The 22311-nt window shown below is 44.3% G+C and overlaps 1 long non-coding RNA gene across 14 annotated transcripts in view; it reads right to left on the reverse strand.

Moving 5' to 3' along the window:
* LOC149126006 (uncharacterized) overlaps nt 1-20935 on the reverse strand; it is a 453707-nt gene extending 432772 nt beyond the window's left edge. For 5 of the 14 annotated variants that reach the window (XR_016235156.1, XR_016235154.1, XR_016235153.1 and 2 more), the window contains exon 1: nt 20778-20933. This is a non-coding gene — a long non-coding RNA (uncharacterized LOC149126006). Of the gene's footprint in view, nt 1-20777 lie in introns of all 14 variants that reach the window. The other 9 variants (XR_016235147.1, XR_016235145.1, XR_016235143.1 and 6 more) reach the window with 4 other exon arrangements.
* Between the last annotated feature and the right edge of the window lie 1376 nt (nt 20936-22311).

Genomic DNA, 22311 nt, shown 5'->3' on the forward strand with positions numbered 1-22311 from the left:
AGGTCTCCTTGCCAAAGTGAACAACAACAACAAAAACTTGGGTTTGAGCACTAAACAAAGAATGCAGAATTTTACTTTTGGGATTGACACCAATGAGGCCTAGAACAGGACTTGAGCTCTGTCATTTCCCTGCCTCCGTGAGCGTGAGTGTGGCTGGGTGGCTGGTTTGGCTAACGGAACGTTGGGGGAAGGGGCGTGTCATACACTCACGAGCAAGTATTTAGGAGCAGGTGTAAATACCATCCCAGAGGCGTCACGTGGCGTAAGGATGTCACTGGATGATTCTCCTCCCAGAGACCATGAATATGCCTGTACCAGCAAGAGCACAGCTGGACTGGGCGTCACTGGTTCTCCCCTCACTACCGCTTCTCAGCTGTCAGGAAAGACAGAAGTGCATCTGTAGCTACTCCTCATCTTGCAAAGCACTAAATGGCATTGCACTGTGGTGACTAACACTAAACAACCTCTGATTACGTCACTGGCATATCCCTGGACGCGATAAATCTAGACTCCCAGATGTTTTTTTCAAGCACAGGAGCAGTTATTAGGCAACCACTGACATTATGCAGGGAGGAATTTAAAAATGCCAGTTTTGCAATCTTTCCCAATGATTTGTAGCAAGATGATGTCATACTCCTATTACGACAGCTATACAGGGGCCAGCACTGTGGCATAGTAGGTAAAGCCACATCCTGAGATGCTGGCATCCCCTGTAGGTGTTGGTTCATGTCCTGGCTGCTCCATTTCCCATCTGGTGTCCTGCTAATGTCCTGGAATAAGGAGGGGAAGATGGCCACAGTGCTTGGGCCCTTACCACCCATGGGAATGACCTGGGTGAGGCTCCTGGCTTTGGCCTGGCCCAGCAATGGCCTTTGCGGTCATCTGGGGAGTGAACCAAATAAAAGATCTCTCTGTAATGCTTTCAAAATCAATCTTAAACACACATACCTACACACACACACACACACCTTATGCATAAACAGAGAAGAACCTGTCCAGATATCTGTTCCATCAAAGTCATTTGATGGAAAAATGTTGATAGAAATTAGAGTAATAATGATAGAATAATAAGATAGAGGAACAAAAACCTTGTCATGAATTTGAGTTATGTTTGCCCAAGAAAATGTATCGTGCTCATTTGTGATTAAACACAATGGAAACTTCAGTCAAGGGAATTCAGATCTTGTGTTCCACACAACAGAAAATTATTAAACAGCAATCCAGGCAATTTGTTCCAGGTATGATAATGATATTCCAATTACATGTTTAACGAAAGACTTATCTTTTACAGCTACAGTGACACATTTCAAAATGAAATAATTATCATGTCTAGGTTTTGTTTAACCATCTCCTGCGTGGAAGGTGGTGGAATGAGCGTGTGTGCAGATAAAATCAGACTGGCCAATTACGATCATTGTTGAAGCTGGGTGATGAGCACGTCAGATCCACACTATTCTACTTCTGTGGATATTTGAAATTCCCACAATAAAAATGTTTTAAGAGATTAGAAGACAAATGCACCAACCAAACTCTGTGAAGGAAGAGACAGCCTCCAGGCCAAGCCCAGTGTCCAGACCAGCACATCTCAGCAGGTCTGCAATGACCAAGTGAGTGCAAGTGAACCCACCTTACCCGCCTCCCCTGCACACACTGATCAGACTGAACCAACTACACTGAGGCACATTTCATAGGTAGACACTCCTGGAACATGTCAGAGGAACACCCATCTCTAAGGGGGATAAAGGAGTTTTCAAGTGACTGTTTTTTTCCTTGTTTCTCTGAGTAGCCTATCCCATCTACCCTTCTTCTGGACCCTAGTGGCAAAAACAGCTCTCAATTTGGGTCTTTTTCACTTTTTAAATTCCAATTAAGAAATTACCTTTTCCTTCTTTAAATTTAGTTGGCATGCATTTCAAGTCTAATCTTCCAAATGGTTGCATATTTATCCCAATTTCCTTGGGCTTCCAAGGGTGAATTAGCTATAGGTAAAAATTTCTCTTTATCATGCTTCTTTTTGAAAAATAAAATCTCATGCCTCCTTGGAACTTTCTTCCATTCTCTCTCTTTCTCTCACAGGAATTTACAGAATAGCTAATGCAACAGCCAGAAGACTCCATACAGTTCACAGACAAGGATTTGGCCAATTTTGATCTCAGAAAACTTCAGCCAGGGCAGCCAAGCGGATGCCATGCTTCTTCTAGTAACTGTTTTCTAAAACAAATGCAACAAAGAAACTGGACACAGAAATTATTAGTAATAAAACTAAGCTGAGAAAAGTTAAACTGTCATAGGAATTGCTTATTCAACAGCCAAGCTCATGTTCCTCATTGAGTGAAACCTAAAGTTAGGTGCCATATAAAATAATGTCTTGGGCATTTGGCTTAGCCATGAAGACAGCCCCATCTCCCACAGCAGTTCCCGGGTTTAGAACCCAGGTTCTGGCCTCCTATTCCAGCTTCCTGCTGATACACACCCTGCATACAGAGGTGATGGCTCAGGGCACTGGGTCCCAGCCACCCACACTGCAGACCTAGACTGAGTTCCTGGCTCCCGATTTCAGGCTGCTCCAGCCCCAGCCATTGCAGGCATTTGGGGAGTGAACCGGCACATGAGTTCTCTCCTCCCTACCCAAAACATTTAATTATTGTTATAAATCATACATGAGAGGGAGATGAAGAAAAATATTTCCTCATTTTCCAAGCATTTTCTCACCATCTAAATATCATCTCCATGGGAGTGTCAAGTGGTACAACTACTTCAGAAAACTCAACCAGAAACAAAAATCCTATCTTTCCACCGATAACTTCTACTCCTAAACACACACGCAACAGAAATGAGCACACTCCTTCCCAAGAATACATGTGCTGGTAACTCAGAGTAACTCTTTCATGATAGCCCCAAGCCAGACTCAAAAGGCCATAATCTGCAGAAAACCTAAATGAACAGGAATACTCCCAGCATCAAGAGCAAAGCCCTCCGGGGGAAGTCACAGCCCCATTTCAGTGAAAAACTTGCTGACGAGCGGGTTGCAACCTCCGTGACCCCTGACCAATGATGACAGAGCAGTACTCCGCATCCATGTGCCATGGAGGGACACGTTTTAACCTATCAGGACAGAAGGATAAGCCTACGCCTTTGACATTAGTACTCACAGCACGCCCAGTTAGTGCATTTTAAACCATCGCAGATTGCCTCCTGACATGAATGCCATGGAAGATCATTTTGGGGCTAATGCTAATGAAATCAGTGGAAACGCAGGTGAGTTTGATATTTGATTCCAGACAGGCAGAGGAGAAGGCGTGGAATCCACGGGACATGGGATTATCTCCAGGGAACAGGAAACACTCTGGCCCTGGGGCAGATTACCCAGTGTGGCTGCAAAGCAATCCTAACCCAGATCTATCATTTGTGCAGCCTGGAGGCCTGCAGGTGCGAAGTCCGCACGTGGAGCCTCCACTCCTAGATTTGGTTTAGCTTCCTGGAAGTTTTTTCTGTAAGCCCATTCTATATCCACAACAAATGTTCACAATTCCCTTAAATGACCTTAGATGTATACAAATCTATATGCACCTGCTTATACACATGTTATAAGCCCAAGTCTTACGTCAGCCAGAACCATATTCACCGACCAGGTCACTGACAATTCTACCAATCCTATGATAGACAAATCAAACTTCTCTTCTTGGAATGTGCAGAAATTTCTACTTTTCTCAAACATTTGCACAGGTATAGAAAGGATACTTGATTTCTTTTTATTCTTATTTTGATGTTTTCATCCAAATGAACATGGATTTAATATCTTTATTAAGGTAATAGAAAAAGGAATTTTCACTTTATTTTGGTATAAAAATTTTAAACACATGCATGGTTTTTTGTAATATGCATTTTCACAAACTTGAGCAAGATTCCCCTCCTCTCTGCCTGGATTTCTGCTATTTTTTGCACAAAAAGAATCTTTTAACTCCATATTCATGACGTTTTTGAAGCATCCTTGTATTGTCAAACACATATATACAAAGATATAAAACACTCTTTAAAAAGATTTTATTTATTTGAGAGGTAGAATTACAGATAGAGTGATAGAGATAAAGGTCTTCCATCTGCTGGTTCACTTCCCAGACGGCCGCAACAGCTGGAGCTGGTAGGATCCAAAGCCAGGAGCTTTTCTTCCGGGTTTCCCATGTGCGTACAGGGCCCAAGCACTTAAGTCATCTTCTATGCCATAGCAGAGAGCTAGATCAGAAAGGGAACAGCCAGGATACAAACCAGCACCCACATGGGATGCCAGGGACACAGGTGGAGGTTTAGCCCACTATACCACAGTGCCAGCCCCATAAGACAACTTTGAAAATGTCATTCACGTTCAAGAGTGTCAAATCCATTCACCAAAATTTGCTTGAGTTGAGGATTGTTTCATGGTAGATGAACCTGCTACCTGAGACACCGGCATCTCCTACTGGAGTGCCTGGTTCCAAGTCTCTGATCCACCTTCCTGTTAACACACACTCCGGGAGGCAGCTGATGATGCATTCCTGCCACCCGCTTGGGAGACCCATAAGGATTTTCTGGCTCCTGGGTGAAGCCTGCCCCAACCCCAGATATTAAGGGTATTTGGACTGTGAATGAGCCGATGGAAGATTTCTCTGTCCTTCTCCTTCCTTCTCCGTCACTCTGGCTTTCTCATACATAAATTATTTTTAACAAAGAAATTTCTTTCTCTCAAAACCCCACTGAAACTAAAGCAAAAGGATTATTTTCAAAGAGATGATCCCATAATGACTTGCTAAGGAAAGGACAGAAACAAAGTCAGATGCTGCAGAGGTGTGCTTGCATGGAAAGGAAGCCGAATTCCAAGCTAACAGAACAGTGTCAAACAAGCTTGCTGACAGCAGGGAACCCCTACAAGCTCGGGATGTGGTATCTGCTCTTCATCGTCCCCGGCTCTGGGGGAGGGGAGGAATTGAGAAAAGAGGACCACAATCTAAAGGAATGCAGGAAAACAGTAGTTGTTTGGTAACTGGCTGCCATCTTGCGTGTTGCCGGGCAACCTCTCTTCCTCCACCCGAGTGGAAGTTTGTGGATGCAGACCGAGGCCGGCAGGATGCTGCGCACGCTTTCAAGCGTGGGGGCCGAGCAATCATTTCTGACCACCTGGCTGCATCCCCTCTCCTGACAGCACAACTGCAGCCTCACTTTGATCCTCAAAGCAGGACATCAGAAGGCTCTTTTCTTGACAACCTCAACAGCTTAAAAGGAAAACCCAGGGTCACTATCAGCAGAGCCTGCCCTATAAAAAGCCCACTTGTCACCCTACTGCAAATCCTATCCACAAGCCCGACTCATGATGGCAGGAGGAAGAGATCATGTTCCTCACAGGCATACAGGCAAGGGTGACCTGACATCTGAGGAGGAGCTGTGTCCTGGCTGGTGGAGACCAAACGAACTCACATATGAAACAAAGTAGGAAACTTTGACAAGAGAAAAAATATTTTTCTTAGCATTCTCAAAGGAAAGAAAGATGATGGCAACACAAACAGCATTGCAAAAAACAGCAACCAGAATACAAATACGTATTCACGAAATTTAAAAGCCATCCTGGTAAAAATGAAAAGCCCAACGGAAGTATCCATAGGTTAAGAGGACACTTTTCTATAAAGTACAAAAAAAAGTAGAAAGGCACAGTATGTGGGGGAAAAGGACAAAATCATTGACCCTTAATTGCCACAGTGAAATTATACACTGAGTGCCCAGCAAGCAGATCAAAAGAAATCCTTATACTGAGACAGAGCTTGTTTATTCAGAACATCAGAGACAAGGACAAATTCCTACATGCTTCTGGCAGACTGAGGTTGAATGAAAAAGCAATCTACTTCACACAGAAAATATAAGCAGTGCCAATGGCTCTAGGGTTCTCAACAGTGACCCTAGATATCTAACAGAGAAGAAATGATTCAGCAGTATGCAACAGATTTCCTAATTAGAAATCTATACCCAGCCCAACTATCAAGCAAACATGGAGGTAAAATAAATGCATTTTCAGACTTGAAATACTTTCAAAACATGCATATTCTTCCTACACTCAGAAAGCTAGAGAATGTAAGCTAATGAGGTGGGGGTTGTAGGTCAGTGGGTTAAGCTCTTTCCTGCAGCACTGGCACCTGATATGGGTGCTGGTTCCTGTCGCAGCCATGCTACTTCTGAACCAGCTCCCTACTCATGTGCCCAGAAGAGCAGCAGATTGCCCAAGTCCTTGGGTTCCAGCACCCATAAGGAAGACCTGGATGGAGTTCCAGGCTGCTAGCTTCAACCTGGCCCGGCCTCAGCTGTTGTGGTCATCTGGATAGTGAACCAGCAGACAGAAGCTGAATCTATCTTCTATCTCACCCTATCTCCCCTCTAAGTCTACCTTTCAAATCAACTCCTTAAAAATGATCATTCAACAAGCTAACCAAACAGGACTCTGTGTGCATGTGCATGTACCTACCCACACACGCCTCACTGTTTAACATGGCAATCACATGACCTAGTGAATACGGCACTGACATCCCACATCAGAGCTGCTCCACAGCCAGATCCTAGCTTCCTGCTAACACAGACCCTGGGAAGCAGCACTAATGGCCAGAATAGCTGGGTCCCTACCACCCACGTGCAAGAGCTGGATTGAGTTCCCAGCTGTTCCCTTCTGCCTTGCCCAGATCCACCCACTTCAGGTGTTTGGAGAGTAAACCAGTCGATGAGACAAAAAGGTGGAAGGAATTCTCCACCTAGAATTTATCCCAGGTCCTAGGTGGCAGCCACACATAGGTAGTTACAGCAAGCAGCCCAGGCTGGAAAAATGCCACTCGAGGCAGATCCAAGGGTCATTGGCTTGTAGGTCTGCTCGCTTGAGGACAGATGCCTGAACACGTTTAGCACAGATTCCCAAACTCACGCCTTGGTCATCTGGAGTTGCACTGATGAAGTTTTGGCTTTCCTGCAATTGCCCTTGATTCTGAAGCAGCCAAACTTGCAGGTTTCACTCCACAAATTCTGTCTTTGGATAACCTTTAAAGTAGGCCATGATGGCCTTAAAAGACAACAGAAGGCAGTCTACCCCCTGACTCCATTTCTAATGGGTCTTCAACATCAGTCTGGGTGAACACCCTGGATGGCAAATGAGCCCCGTTTTCCAGGGACCCGAACAGAACCCAGTGGAGTGATCTCCTGAGAAAGGGCTCCTGCAAACTCAAGATTCTGCAGACAATGAATCAGGAACTGTCACTGCAGGAAACACATTTGTGTTTGCTATTCAGTTTCTCCAAACCAAGCAATGCATTGTTGAGAGAAAAAAATATAGCAAGAAATCATCCTCTAAAGCAAACCAACGAGCCAGGCAAAAGGCTGACAGTGGTTACTTGGCAAAGGGGACAGGACGCAAGCAGGTACACTTGGAGCTAGGACATGATGGGATCCTGGTAGTGTGCGGGGTGCATAAGCCCTATCTTAAGTCAAATATCTATGTGGTATGTGAGCATGTTTGCACATGCATGTGAACATGTATATATGCTATACTACCCTGTATGCTAAATTTCTCTCCTGTATATTAGAAATCACTGTAAGCCAAGCAGAGATAGACTCCCTTTTCTCACAACAGTGTTTTCACAAGCGTTTGTACCTAATATTTTTTTCGAAGACTTATTTATTTAAAAGGCAGAGTTACAGAGAGGTGTGTGTGGAGGGGGTCTTCAATCCACTGGTTCATTCCCCAGATGGCCACAACGACCAGAACGGGGCTGATCAGAATCCAGGAGACAAGAGCTTCCTCTGGGTCTCCTGCATGGGTTCAGGGGCCCAACTACTTCGGTCATCTGCTGCTGCTGCTACCCCAGGCACATCAGCAGGAAGCTGGATCAGAAGTGGAGCAGCTGGGTCTCGAATCAGTGCCTGTATGGTTGGCGCCACAAATGGCGGCATTACCTTCTACACCACAGCCCTGGCCCCATATTTAACATTTTTTAACCAATTCATTTCTACCCATTGTTTAATAAGAAAAAAATTAAGTATCTCACTGCATATTGTATGTGCTCCAAAATTTATCCAACTATTCACAGTGCACTGTTTTCCATCTTAAAATTTCTGCCTCCTACAGTGGAAGCACTTATTCATGCTCCCTTCCCGGTGCTCAGAAACACAGCAATAACCCAAACAACAAGACTAAGCACCTAGAGCCCACTGAAATGCAAGCTCTCTAGCTGGCTCCATGTCACACACTGGGAGGGTGACCCTGCATTAGTTTCTTTGGAACTGTCATTTCATGTCCATGCACTTTAAACAGTTCAAGGTGTTTAATCCCAATAATAAACTTGCTGATTCTTGTTGGGCAAACGAAAGCCTCTTTTCAATTATCTTTGGGTAACCAAATAAGGAACAGTGCCTACATAAAGCTTAAGGTCTTCCAGCCTCCAGCACCACCAGGATTCCTGGACACCCCCCGCTACCACCCTGCTCGCAAGGGGAAGTGTGATAATAGCTCCGTCTGCACCCCCCTTCCCCACATTTCTCTACACGGCCTTCTCTTTCAGAAAAGAAAAACTGCTTGCAATACAGACTATTCTACACAGCCTCTCTGGAGGCTCCTGGGCGTGGGAGATAATAAGAAAGCCGATGGCAGCTGACACCGCTGGAGAGAAAACAGACTGTCTAATGGTCTGTGCTTAGAAGCGCTCATGATTCTTTTAGCCCCCCTTTATGTATCAATCTACCCAAATCACCATGCAACCGTGCCGTTTTCTGTTAACAGATCCACAGGGCCCAATTCCTTTGACAGAGACCATTTGAATTCATTCCGGAAATCTTCCGCAAGCGACCCCCTTGAACCAGCTCCGACTCCAGAATCCTGGGAACCGAGTGCCTTCCAAGACTATACAGAGGAAGTGGCAACTCCCACCAACTCCCATGCCTCTGCTGGCTTCAAATCAAACGGTCTCTTCAGGCTCCCGGATGCCTTTACCGGCCACCAGGGCCTCTTACAAAGCATAGTATTCACAGGAAGACATCCATCGGACTCGCTGCCAGGACAGCACAGCGTCTGTCTCGAGCGCTGGCTGAACAGGCGCTGAGAAAGTGCTTGGAGTGCAGAATCGTGTCTGCAACCCCAGTTCAAACTCTTCCCACCCCACGCTCTGTCTGTCCTCCTGCTGCCCCCATTCTTCCTGGTTAATAGTTGATGCGAAGTAGACAATCAAAACCAGCTAGGCCCCAAAATCGTGCCCCGTGACATGAGAACAGGCTGGGTCCGAGATTTCCAGGCATCCGTCAGGACCGGACACACGGTGACCAGGATGAATCCGAGGGCTTTTCTTGCCTTTTGTAGCCCATGGCTCCATAAACTCCGGTTGTACAGGGCCTGACGATAAGGTCACTTCCTAAATCCTAATCCATTCAGTGTTTGGAAAACTTGGACAGTGAACAGAATGAGAAAAAAAAAAAAATACCCTGACTCTGGAACTTGACAAATGAAGACCTGAATGTATAACCAAGAAAATAAAATGTCATTAGAATGTATTTTCAGCAATTCAATGGAAATAGCCATTTTAAAGAATTTCAAACATGTGAAAATAAAACTTGGAAACACAAGGGCACATTATACATTTGTCACTATTTTCATCCGATCCACTTTGTTTTCTATCTTAACATCAGTGTTGTCCCAAGTTTAGTGATTCCTATGAATAGATTATTAATTATTTCTAGTGCTGCCTCCAATTTATTGAATGTTACCACTTTAATATCTTTGGTACCATGTGAAATATGAAGCTATTAATGAATAATCAGGTGAGAAGAGACTTCAAATTTTCTTCTTTCTTATACAAGTTCTTTTTTTTTTTCAGAGACTATATTCATTGATTAATAGCACCCAGTCTTTGCCATCATGCTATGAAGGTGAATACATCACACTGCTTATCAGGGGTTGGTTATCCTCAATTTTTTTTTAATTGAATAAATGAAGCGAAACATGAATTTTAACAAACATTTCCAAAACAAGCTTTCTGTAGAAACCACACAAAACACTTCAGAGCCATTATAATTCCATTGTCAGTACCTAGCACAGTCCTAGACACATACTAGGTAGCTAGTAATTATGTGACCGATGAATTAATGATTGAACAGTGAAGATATGGTGACAAGAGATGCAACTGGCAGTCGTTATGTGAAGGGAAACAAACCAAGCACAGAAAGGCAAGTATTACGTGATACCAAAATGCAGTCATAAAAAATAAAAAAGGTGATCCCATAGAAGTTTTGAGTATAATGGGGATTATCAGAGACTGGGGAAGTAGAAGGGAGATGGGGAGAGGCTGAACGATGGCTACTAAGGTATAGACAGGAGTAACAAGTTCTGGGGTTCTCCTCACAGCAGGGTGATGACAGATAATGTTCATGTATTATAATTCTCTTAAAAAAGATAGCATTCTAAATGCTTTCACCATAAAGAAATGTATATTACACAATGCATACATATCAAAATATCACCTGTCACTTCATATTTATATACAGTTTTATATCTATTAAAAATTCTAATAAAAAGATACCATAAAAACTGCAAATGAAGCCTTTTTTATATTCGAGTCAGAACTGAATCCGCCTTTGGTAGGATGTGGATATTCCAGTCACTGTAATGTTTCGTGGATTCCTAATGCATTTATTAATCCATCCACTCATCCATTTCTTATGAAGGGAGTATTTTTCTGCAAACAAGGAGACAGCAGTTGTCTTTCCCTTCCACACAAACAGTAATTCATATCTGTAAGAAATAGTCTCTGTATTTTCCTTTTGCTGTGGCAGAAAGTACAACCAGAAAAGGTTGATAATCCACTTCAATGTCAGAAAAGAAGGACAAGACAGCCCCTACTTACTCGAGTCTTGTAAATAAGCCAACTAGGAAATCGCCAATATATGCACTGGAAGAGGCCAAGCCCATCGGAATATCCAAGCATTTTGGTTGGTAACCAACATACAGATTTGGTGCCTCTATCAGGAGGGAGGCAGGCAAGTCAATGAGTGCTATGTTATCTCTACTCACAGAGCATTTCCAAGGTGCAGAGGGGCCCAGCCCAGAGCTTTAGTGGCTTTAGGATTTGCCAAGTCTTCCCAGCGGCGCTGAGCCTTGAAGCTGGGTGCAGAGCTCAAGAGCAAGGTCAGTCAGCAGCAGAGTGTGAGATGGGAGAAAGGAACAGCCTTGAGCGTGGGGAATTGCGACCTGCTCAGGGGTCTGCACCAGAGAGGGAGCCCGGCAGGGTTAAACCAGGGAGGTTGCTCAGGGCCAGACACACGGGGTCCTGAACAAGACACCAAGGAGGGCCGTCTACCCTGTAGAACGTGGACCAATAAGGGATTCCAGGTAAGAATGTGGTACAATCAATTTTCTTCTGAGTGCAAAATTTATGTCAAGAACCTATTCTGGTTGCCCCTCTTCCAGGCCAGCTCTCTGCTGTGGCCAGGGAGTGCAGTGGAGGATGGCCCAAGTGCTTGGGCCCTGCACTCCATGGGAGACCAGGAGAAGCACCTGGCTCCTGCCATCGGATCAGCACTGTGCGCTGGCCACAGCGCGCTGGCCACGGCGGCCATTGGAGGGTGAACCAACAGCAAAAGGAAGACCTTTCTGTCTCTCTCTCTCACTGTCCACTCTGCCTGTCAAAAAAAAAAAAAAAAAAAAAAAAAAAAGAACCTATTAAAGAGGGCAGATTGTAGACAGAGCAATTAGTTCAGGAGACTACCATAGTTACATAAATTCTAATGATAAAAATACCTACTGTTAACATACAATTAACTCTAAAAATACTCATCCTTTAATGGCATTTACCTCAATTCCTTCTCTCTTCTGCTTAGGAGAACTGAGATATTTGATCACAGTGTTCACTGTGCATATGGTACTGCTACTTTCTAAGCTACTCAAGTACCTAAGATAGTACTAGCCAGGCACCAGGTTTGTGTGTATGCACAGAATCACTCTGAAGTCTAACTAATCAGTCTCACCTGCAAAAGCACAGCATGGTCACCACGGTCATGTTCACTTTTCTACAGCAATCTCATCATCATCTATTCCAAACTGCAGACACTTGATATGATTAGAAAGCATCAGGTGGCCGGCGCCGTGGCTCACTAGGCTAATCCTCCGCCTTGCAGCGCCGGCACACCAGGTTGTAGTCCCGGTCGGGGCGCCGGATTCTGTCCCGGTTGCCCCTCTTCCAGGCCAGCTCTCTGCTGTGGCCAGGGAGTGCAGTGGAGGATGGCCCAAGTCCTTGGGCCCTGCACCCCATGGGAGACCAGGAGAAGCACCTGGCTTCTGCCTTCGGATCAGCGTGGTGCGCCGGCTGCAGGGCGCCGGCCATGGCGGCCATTGGAGGGTGAACCAACAGCAAAGGAAGACCTTTCTCTCTCTGTCCACTCTGTCAAAAAAAAAAAAAAAAAAAAAAAAAAAAAAAAAAGCATCAAGTACTATTAGATGTTTTGTGAGACATGAGCCTGAATCAAGATATAACTATTTTAAATTAGGCCTCCATCTTGTAACTTGGGCCTGACCAGGCCCTGAACCCTAAGCCATAAGTAAATAAATGAGCTCACCTTGCAATAAAATCTCCTAGCAACAGCCGATTAGCAGATAACAGAGAAATACCTAGGGTCCCTGGTGTCTTCGCAGGGCAGATAAGGTGATTGATAACTACCCGAGACTCTGCAGTTCTACACGGACACCCCAGCAGCTTGGACCCTATGCTTTGGCCAATCAATTCAAAAGGCATCAACCCCAAAGCCATCCAACCACCTTTAGTAGGTCCGTTCCCGCCACTGGATGCACTAGTCAATTCTAGGAGACGTCCTTTGAATTTCCCGCGGGATGAGATGATTTGCTAAATGGTACCATGATGTATCGAATGTCTCTGAAAACCCTATTAAAACCCTGTTAACTGAAGGGTCAGGGCTCTCAGTTCAGACCCGCTGCGTTGGTGTTGATTGAGAGACCAGGCCGGACCTGTAATAAAACTTTCGTGTGCTTTACAGCGGTATCGGCTCCTCGGTGGTCTTTGGGGACGACTGAACTGGGCATTGCAGTGTGAATATGAAATAGTAATTTTGTTTAATTCTTTCTGGCATTACATGTCACTGACTTTAGAAATGCCCCAGCAGATAATAAAAACACATAATTCAATTTACACACAATCATAAAAGTAATTGATTTCATATAATAAATACTTAATCATTTAACATTTGAGTAAACCTGCACATTAAATTATACCAATGACTGTTTATGTTCTGCATTTCATTTCTACAGCTATTGTCTGCTGACACAGGAAAGTTTTTTGGATATCAAATTAAAAATCAATTTAAAAGGCAAATAATGATTACAAGGCATTCCCTTGTAATCTGAGTATATAAACTCTCAGTGAACACAAAATAAGATGGTACATCAAACAACCAGTACAAAGTAACAACCACACAGGCCCAGCTGTTAGCTACTTCCTCATTGTGATAACTATACAATCCTGAGAAAACCGGCAAAAACTAAGGTTAAAAAACACTATCAGAAACATCTGTTATGTCCTTTATTTCAATAGTTACTTTTTTACTATTTTAAACAACTTTAATTTTTAAAATCTGTGTCTTCCCCATTCTGTCCTAAAGGAGAGCCTCCATTTTTCCATTTCACATAATCAGAGTGAAAAACGGAGAGTTATTCTCAAAGAAGTTTATTGCATTTTAAGTCAAGAACTAAGGAACTTAACTTCTCAATGGAATTATTCCATCAGTTAATGGGGGCACCCTGAACTGTGGTCACCATACCTGGAAACAAAATAATCACTGCTGTTCTGAAATACACAAGGCCTTGCAGTTTTCATTCCTCTCAAAGAAATATAGAGTGATCTGTGATATTCATCCATTTATAAAATCCATAACAGAGGGAAAGGAGTAATAGAGAATACGAAAGAGAAAGCCCTAGAAGGTCAATGACTTCCCAGTTGTGCTGCCCGAGTTAAAAGTCAAACATGTTAGAAGAGCAGTCAACACTCTCACTGGGATTAAACATGACAATAGGTCTGATCTGATTTCATCATCATTAAAAAAAATCATCTATTATTTTTCACTTTATGTTTCTGTGTGGGAGCAAACTGTTGAAAGCCTTACTTAATGAATACTAAGCTGATCTTCTGTATATTAAGATAATCGAAAATGAATCTTGATGTGAATGGAAGGGGAGAGGGAGTGGGAAAGGGGAGGGTTGTGGGTGGGAGGGACGGTATGGGGGGTAAGCCATTGTAATCCATAAATCGTACTTTGGAAATTTATATTCATTATATAAAAGTTAAAAATAAATAAAAAATAAATAAAAAATTTAAAAAAAAAAAATAAATAAATAAATAAAAGTTAAAAAAAAAAAAAAAAAAAAAAAAAAAAAAAAAAAAAAAAAAAAAAAAAAAAAAAAGAAGAGCAGTCAACAAGTACAGAGTAAAGCTGCCGCTGCCTAGGATGGTCAATGCTACAAAAGGGAGGAAATTTACAACCTCTGAGTCCTACTTGAAGAGTTTAAAACTGAATGAAGAGAACGGAGACACAAAACTCAATTTAAAAAAATTAAAGGAGAAGCACCAGAGTTTATTATGAGATGAAAAAAGGGGAAAAATGAAATTCCCAGAAAGTCCAACGGGTAGTAGCATTTTCTTCCCTACACAGCTCAACATGTGCTAAATAGAAGTGTTTGTTACTGCTAGCTTTTTCCAAGAGTGAAGTCAGTGTGTAAAGCACAAATCATTCTGCCTTAGCTGCATTCCAACAAGGTTTGCAAATAGTAATACATGTAAAATCTGTTTAGGGATAAATCATAAGCCATTTAAAATAGGATGAGAAAACACATGAAGAACATGCTTCCACCCTTAAACCATGCATAGCACACATGTGTTACATGACAAAACCACTACCCCAAAACATCACAATTTCCCCTCTTATGTCTGACATATTCAAGAATAAGAGTGTCAATTGTTAAATCAACAACAGGAGTCACTGTGCACCTGCTTCCCCTGTGGGACCTCTGTCCTTAATGCATTGTACTATGAGAATTAATGGTGAACTACTACTCAAACAGTACTCTATCTTGTGTGGCTATGTGGGTGCAGCCTGTTGAAATCTTTATTTAGTAAATACTAAATTGATCTTGTTCTGTTTCTCACTGTCCACTCTGCCTGTCAAAAAAAATTGATCTTCTGTATATAAAGATAATTGACAATGAATCTTGATGAAGAATGGGATAGGAGAGGGAGTGGGAGATGGGATGGTTGCGGGTGGGAGGGAGGTTATGGGGGGAAAAGCTGCTATAATTCTAAAGTTGTACTTTGGAAATTTATATGTATTAAATAGAAGTTTAAAAGGAAAAAAGAATATTTAACTAGGTATCCTATAAACACAAATAAACACTGTCAATTATTTGAAGCATAGAATGATTTTTATGATTTGAGAAGCACCAATTATCAATCAACACAGAAAAATGAAAAATTATTGAATTGTAGTCAAAGTTTTCTGAACTACAATACATTCCAACAAGTTGGCAATAGCCTACTTCTGCAATCTGCTTCTCATCTCTCTAGAAAATAAATCGCTCCTGCACGGCTTCTGCATAAACAATATTTCAGTAACTGACAGAGTTGGCAGCGAGGCTGAAGACAGTAGGGATATTAGCAGCCATGACTGATAGCAAAATTGGAGGTTGCAGAAAGAGGAGAAAGTATACATTCAAATTTAAGGAATGGCTGCTGTACTTCATATTCCTTTCAAAAATGCGGGATGACATATTGAGGTCACTATTGATTAAAAAGTAAATCCACAAGGCACTCTTTCAGCTCCAGAATCTGCAGAGAAACCACCTGGGGATGCACAGCCCCGCCCTTCCCACCAGAAGCACCAGGTGCAGACCCAGTGGCCTACCCCTTCCCAAACAGGAACTGCCCTCTCCCATCCATGTCCTTCAATCTACGCAAGGCTCCCCTTGGGTGCGGAGAAGAGAGAATTAGAGAAGGATCCATCAGCAACAAGATGCTGATCTGTCTCTGAAAAACTAATGGCGACCTACCACTCTTCCCAGAACATCTGAAAAAGCACAGTATCTGAGTCAAGATCCTGTAGTCCCTCTCATCAGTACAAAGATGCTGATTCTCCAGATGAGAAATGACCTTCCAGGACCAGCAAGGTCACTGTGAGAGTTCATCCACTGAGTGGGTCCCACAGATCCAAGGGGACAAAAAAGCAGCAGACAAGTGGGAGCCTGGCAAGGGCCTTCCAAACAAGAACTGGGAACCTTGTTGGTGAACTCACTTGCAGCAGCACCCAGGCACCAGACAGAAAGATGGGAGTGACACCCATGCCAGCAAGGTCAGGTGGCAGAGTCAGGTGAACTCACCCCGGCGGCAGCAGCCCTGTGGCACCCCTGGAAGCCTTCTGAAACAAACTCAACTCAGAAGAGAAGGTGAGGGCAATGCCAACCACAGGACCATCTCCTGCCACTCCCGAGAAAGAGTAGCTCAGAATAGAAAAGGAGGTCACTTGTAAAAGGGCAAGAGATGTGCCCGCCCATTTCTGATGAGTGGTGGCTATCTCAGTTGTTTTGTTATTTTTTCTCGAATACCAGGGAAGAGCTTCTTGGGAAGGAAATGGTTTGTTCTGGCGGATGGTTTGCAGGGACACAGTTCAGGACCAGGTGGCCCCTCTGGAGAGTGGAGGAGGCTGGCAATGGCGGAGCAGGTGCACAGAAGTGATGGCAAGGAAGCAGAGACAAGTATCCCAAGAGGTCCACCTCCCAGCTCCCTTCATCACGTCAACTCTCACCCTCAACCCACCAAACACTAACATGGGGCCTCAGGGGTTAAGTCTCCATGACTTTGGGAAGCCAAGACCCTTTCAATTCCTAACAGACAGCAGTCCAGCACCTAACACCTCTGCAACCTCCAGCCCAGCAGACAGAAAAATGCAAAGAGGCTGGTACTACATCCGGTAACACAGACGGAGAAGAGTTACTGTTAACATAGAACACAGATAGAAAGCCTAGTTGTCTTATTTAACTAATATGACAAAAATCTACTTAAGAAATGACTCTTAATTTCTTTATTTCTTTAGTGAAATATTATTGATTAGATTTTCCACATGGGCATTTTCTCTAAATCAAGTTAAAAGGGGGAAAAGTGAATTAAATGATTTAATAAATTAAATACCCAGAATCAAGTTAGAAGTTATAAGAAACCCAAAAATTAAGTTAAATGAGAGCCAATGAAATATAAAAGATTATGAAAATTAAAATTATCCTTAAAAACTAAATGCTTACTTTTAATTAAATGTTTTCTGTTCGTTTAATTACTAGTGCTGCAATAATAGTGTTTTATATGCTTAATATTTCCACAGTACTTATAATCAAAGCTCAAGAAATAATGCAGAAGCTGCCATCTATAATATTTTACTGTAAACTATACTTCATGGGCCAAACTAGGTTGCCAAGTAATTCTGAGGAAATTAAAAAGTGGAATTGGGATGGGAGGAAGAGGAGGTGACAGAGGGCTGAGGGTAAGGCAAACGGAAGGGAAGAAGCTCTTGGCCATTGGAACGTGGCCAGAAGGAAAGCCTGCCTCAGCAATCTGTCCCAGTTCCCTTTGTCGCTGCTAACCGGAGCTGCCCCAGCCTGGGTGCACGCCCAGTTCCGCCGTGTCCGACTCCACGGTGGGGTGGGGAGGCAGACAAGGGTCCCCAGGGAGACAGCAGGGCTGCGGGCACTTGGGGCCCAGGGAAGGACACTGGACGGCAACTGCTTCCGGCTGGATGTGCTCAGAGTGCAGCCCTAGGGGAGGTTTCCACAGGCTGTCACCTGTGCGCCAGGTGCTCCTTGTTACTGCCTCACTCCTGTACCCTAGGGCACACTCCACCCCGTTCTGCTGAAGCAGTCGATAGGTGCGTGGCCAGGCCTCCTTATCACTGAAGATGATTGTTTTAAAACCTGAGCACTTAAAAATGACCAACATGACAAGTAAAATCCATTGACTTCAAATCTGTCCCATTCACTGGCCCTCAATAAAAACTACCATCAATTAAATCAATTGCTCTTCTTTTTCCTCCAGGGGGCTGAAATCTGTATTAAGTACCTATTCTCAGTACAAAAAAGGGTATTAACATCACAATGGAAATCTTGTTTGGAATTATTTCATGTTATTTCTATTATGAAATCACATTTTTCTTCCAATAGATTATATGATTTGCATTTAGTGATTTTATTAATTCAAAGTAAAAGGTTCTGATACAAACAGTGAACTTAACTCATACGGGCTATTTTTCACTGAATCCAAAGTATGCTTGGCTTATGTTATGTTGCCCAAAAATCATCTAAGAGAAACATTCTGTCTTTATCGCAGCCTCCCAAGCAATTGCACATGGATTCCCTGAGAGAAAGCAGCGTATTAGGAAGTGCTTCAAAACAGAAAACTACAACAGAGCAGACAAATCATTTACAAAGAAATGCTTAATCGTTAAGTCCCCAGGAACTCTGAAAAGAAAATTTGCAGATCTGTTTTCTCAGCCAGACAAGTTGTGGAAGAAGTACTCGGAACAACTTCGTTCAAGACCTGTGAACACTCTGGATGCCCGGAGAGGCGGGTTAGATCGAGCCACAGGAAACTGCCAGTCAAGTACTACATTTATGGCAATTTCCTAGGGCTCAATATAATAATTACCTTGTCAAACACAAAAACAGGAGCACTTGACGAAAAAGAATTCCAGCATTTGGAATTTCCCTAATAATAACGCTCACCCCAAAGACCTGTTGCTGACCACTAAAGCAGCCTAGTGATGAAGAGATTCATTTCACCAGAAGCCTTCTCTCTAGAACCGCCCAGAGCTCTCAGAGAAGCTACTCGAGGGAAGAAAGCAAACACTCGTGATGTCAATACGGCACTTGTGCGCAGCCCCCCCGTTAGGGAATTCAACATTTCCCTAAGGAAGAGGCGTCAATGCAAAATGCCTGCACCCCAGAGCGGCACATCAGGATCAGCCTGAGCGAAGCAGCAGCTTTCCGGGAGGAAAATGAAAATAATGATCCTGAGGAGGGAGGGGGAGGGGGAGAGGGAGAGAGAGAGAGAGAGAGAGGCAGACAGACAGACAGACAATCTGAAGCCAAAGCATCTCGACTCCCCTTCCCCAGAGCCTCAGTCTGGTCCCACTCGTCTTTCAAAGCAAAGCTTTGAAGAACACGGTGCGATGCACTCCAACCATCCCCTCTACACTCTGTTGCTCCCGTCTCCTCTCTATTCCAGGGCCGTTTGGAGAAACCCATCAACACCAGCGCTCTGCGGTGTGGGCAGTGACAGGGCCTCTGCCCCGAGCTGCCCAGGTTAGCACCATGCATGCTGCTGCTGCTGCTCACAGCTTCTGGGTGGCTGAGTTGGCTGTGCAGAGATGAGCATTTCAAAGCTCCAGGGAGTTCTGTTCTTAGGGCACTGGATCTCTGAGCACGAATCCTCCAAAGCCTCAGGAAATGACTGACTTTGCCCCTATTGTGAATTAGCAAATGCTTCTTAGAGCCGGGAGATTACGAGACACCCATCATCCCAAGTCTTCTGATGGATCCCTCTTTAAAATGTATTCTGCACTCGCTTGCCTTTTTAAATTGTTAAATGGTAGTAGATGGCCAGGGACTTAAAAGTCTCAGGATGGTAGACAAGTGTGAATTAGAATCAAATCATCCTAGCTGTGCAATTCTAAGGACATTACTTAATATCTCACAGCCTCGGGTTTCTACACTGCTAAGCACGCACTGCTAGTGTTGAGAGGCCAATGTGGAGTCACGTATCCAAAGTAGAAACCAGGACCAAGAACCTAATTTCCCAGCAAATGTTACTCTGGTTCCTTCTCCCCTAACCCGACCCAACTGCTGTGTGTGCCTACTAAATTAACACCTTGACAGTAGGGACTCCAATTTAAAGCACCCAAGACTATCTTGAAAAAGAACCCCCATCAGGAGACTATGGTCTGAGACTAAGTGTGGTCTAAATTTAAACAGCAACAGTGCACTGCATCCCACTCAGCAGAACATAGAAACTCATAGCATGACTGCTCCAGCTTAAAACACACAGGCTGCACCTGGATTAATGTCAAGATTTTAACTGATATTGGTTTCCCATAGGCCTTAGGTCAGCTTGACCCTGGCAAAAATGTATTTCTCTTCCACTCCTTGTGGTTTTTGCCATTTTTGCTTTGAGGTAGAGAGTTCTTTAGGGCATGAGTCTGCTCTCCACCACCGGCAATAAAGGACCATGCAATTTTATCAACGTGTTTTGCTCCTCTGTTTGCACTCATTCAGGCACAACATTACCCAGTCCCCAACCCAGAGCAACTGTGAAGCTGTCCCAGACAACTGCTGCCCAAGTACTTGAGACGGGAGAAGTTTCTCTAAGCCCCTCCATTGCACCCACTTCCCCAGACCTTCCTCCACGTCTCTGGTTTCTGATGTACCATCTCAGGGTCTCCAGCAGTGTGTTCCTCATGCAGTCCCCGTTTTTCCAATTCACTTATACAACATAAAGGATTTGGGCTGGGTAAAAACAAAAAACAACAACAAACTCTGTATCCACAACCCTTAAGTACCTAGAAAATCTAATGTCTCTCATAACCCTAAGTTCAGAGGTGTGGGAGATCTTGGAGGCATTGGGTTGCCCCAGGCTCCTCCTCCCTCCTCTTAAAGCCCGGTACAGCACAGACTTCACACCTCCACCCTGTCCTACCTTGGCCCCAGGAAGGTTTTCCAAAGCTATCCCAGCTGCAGTCTTCTTGTCACGTCCAAAAACAGGGAGAAACTTTCCTGGTCATATATAAGAGCGTCAGTTGAGACTGATTGGCTTCACTTAGGTCACATGGATAGACTTTACTAAGGAAAGTCACCTGGGAAATGCAACGACTGACTTCAATTAGGATTATTGAAAAGATACAGCAACCAGAATGGAATGAGCATGATTGGATCGAGCTGATCCGGTTCTGTTCCCGGGTTGGGGATTCTGTTGGAGTTACCGGAGCTCTCTGGGAAGGACAGACACCTGGCCACAGGTGGGCTGCCCAACAGCATGTGAGCCAGACCGGCAGCCAAGGCCTGCTGCACGTCAGCTGTGCGGGAGAGGCCGCCTTAGCCTGGCTCAGCCTCAAAACCATCTCTTCACAGGGAAACAGGGATGATCCAAAACTGCTCAACTCATCAGAGTTTCACTCCATGAAAAGCCTTTCTCTCTGCAGTCACCCGTCCATTGATCCGAGAACATCAGTCTTGCACAACAAGGGCTGCACCCAGGGCAGAACTGGAGGTTCTGTGGTTCTAGACCAGGTGTATTCTGGTGTGTTCTAGAACGTGAGGTTGTCTTTCTGCTTACACCAACAGCTCCTACTGAGAAAGCACAGGGTCCTCTCGGTCCCCACAGCTTCACTCCACGTATCAGTAGCAAAGAGGTCTGAGCATAAGCTTTTACCAGAAATCATGATATAGGGAAGAAGACGATAGAAAAGTAAAGCAGAACCACTTTCCACCCTACGTAAAAAGTCCTTCTGGGACTTGGGAGAACAGAGAAAGAAGGAAGTGAAATGTCAAGTGGTTTGCCTGGCTTCTCACACCCACTGCCATATTCCAAGTTTAAAATCCTGCGTGATGAAAACTCTGGAGCAAATTCCCAAGCAGTTTATGTCTTACAAGAATAACTTACAAAACCTTTGACTGCCTTAGGAAAGGCTCACAACAAAACAGAAAAGCAGCCCAGCCGTGAAGTAGATACTGCCGTAGGACATAATTAAGCAAAGGGGACTTGAGAAATGGCATTTACATCACAACTTGAGGTCTGGTTGTTCCCGAACACTCTGAACAAAGAGCGGCCAAGAGCTCCCTAGGGGACAGACAGCGGACGGCGCGGGAAGGGTGAGAAGGGAGAGTAGGCATTCAAGGACAAGGTGAAGGACAGCAGGCCACCGGGCAGGACGTCCAGGACAACAGTAAAACCGGAGCCGGCCAGGCCTCAGACGAACTCTCCCCAGCACCACCTCCCAGTGAGGATCCAGCCCACCAGAGGCAAGGTAACGGCAGTGGTGACACAGCTGAGAGCTGGAGGCAGGAGTGAGTGTGCGGGTTCAAACTGGTCAGGAAAGTCAAAAAGCTCACCTGTGTTTACCCTGCTCCAGCATTCTAGAAATCTGCACATGGCTGGGCCACACCTGCTTCTACACCCTCATGCTGACGGCTCACCCTCTCACACACCCGGTCCCCCCACACTGGTCCCTTTT

The sequence above is a fragment of the Oryctolagus cuniculus genome, chromosome 6 (assembly GCF_051225735.1).
Source record: "Oryctolagus cuniculus isolate XC-2025 breed Fujian yellow rabbit chromosome 6, ASM5122573v1, whole genome shotgun sequence".
Lineage (NCBI taxonomy): Eukaryota > Metazoa > Chordata > Mammalia > Lagomorpha > Leporidae > Oryctolagus > Oryctolagus cuniculus.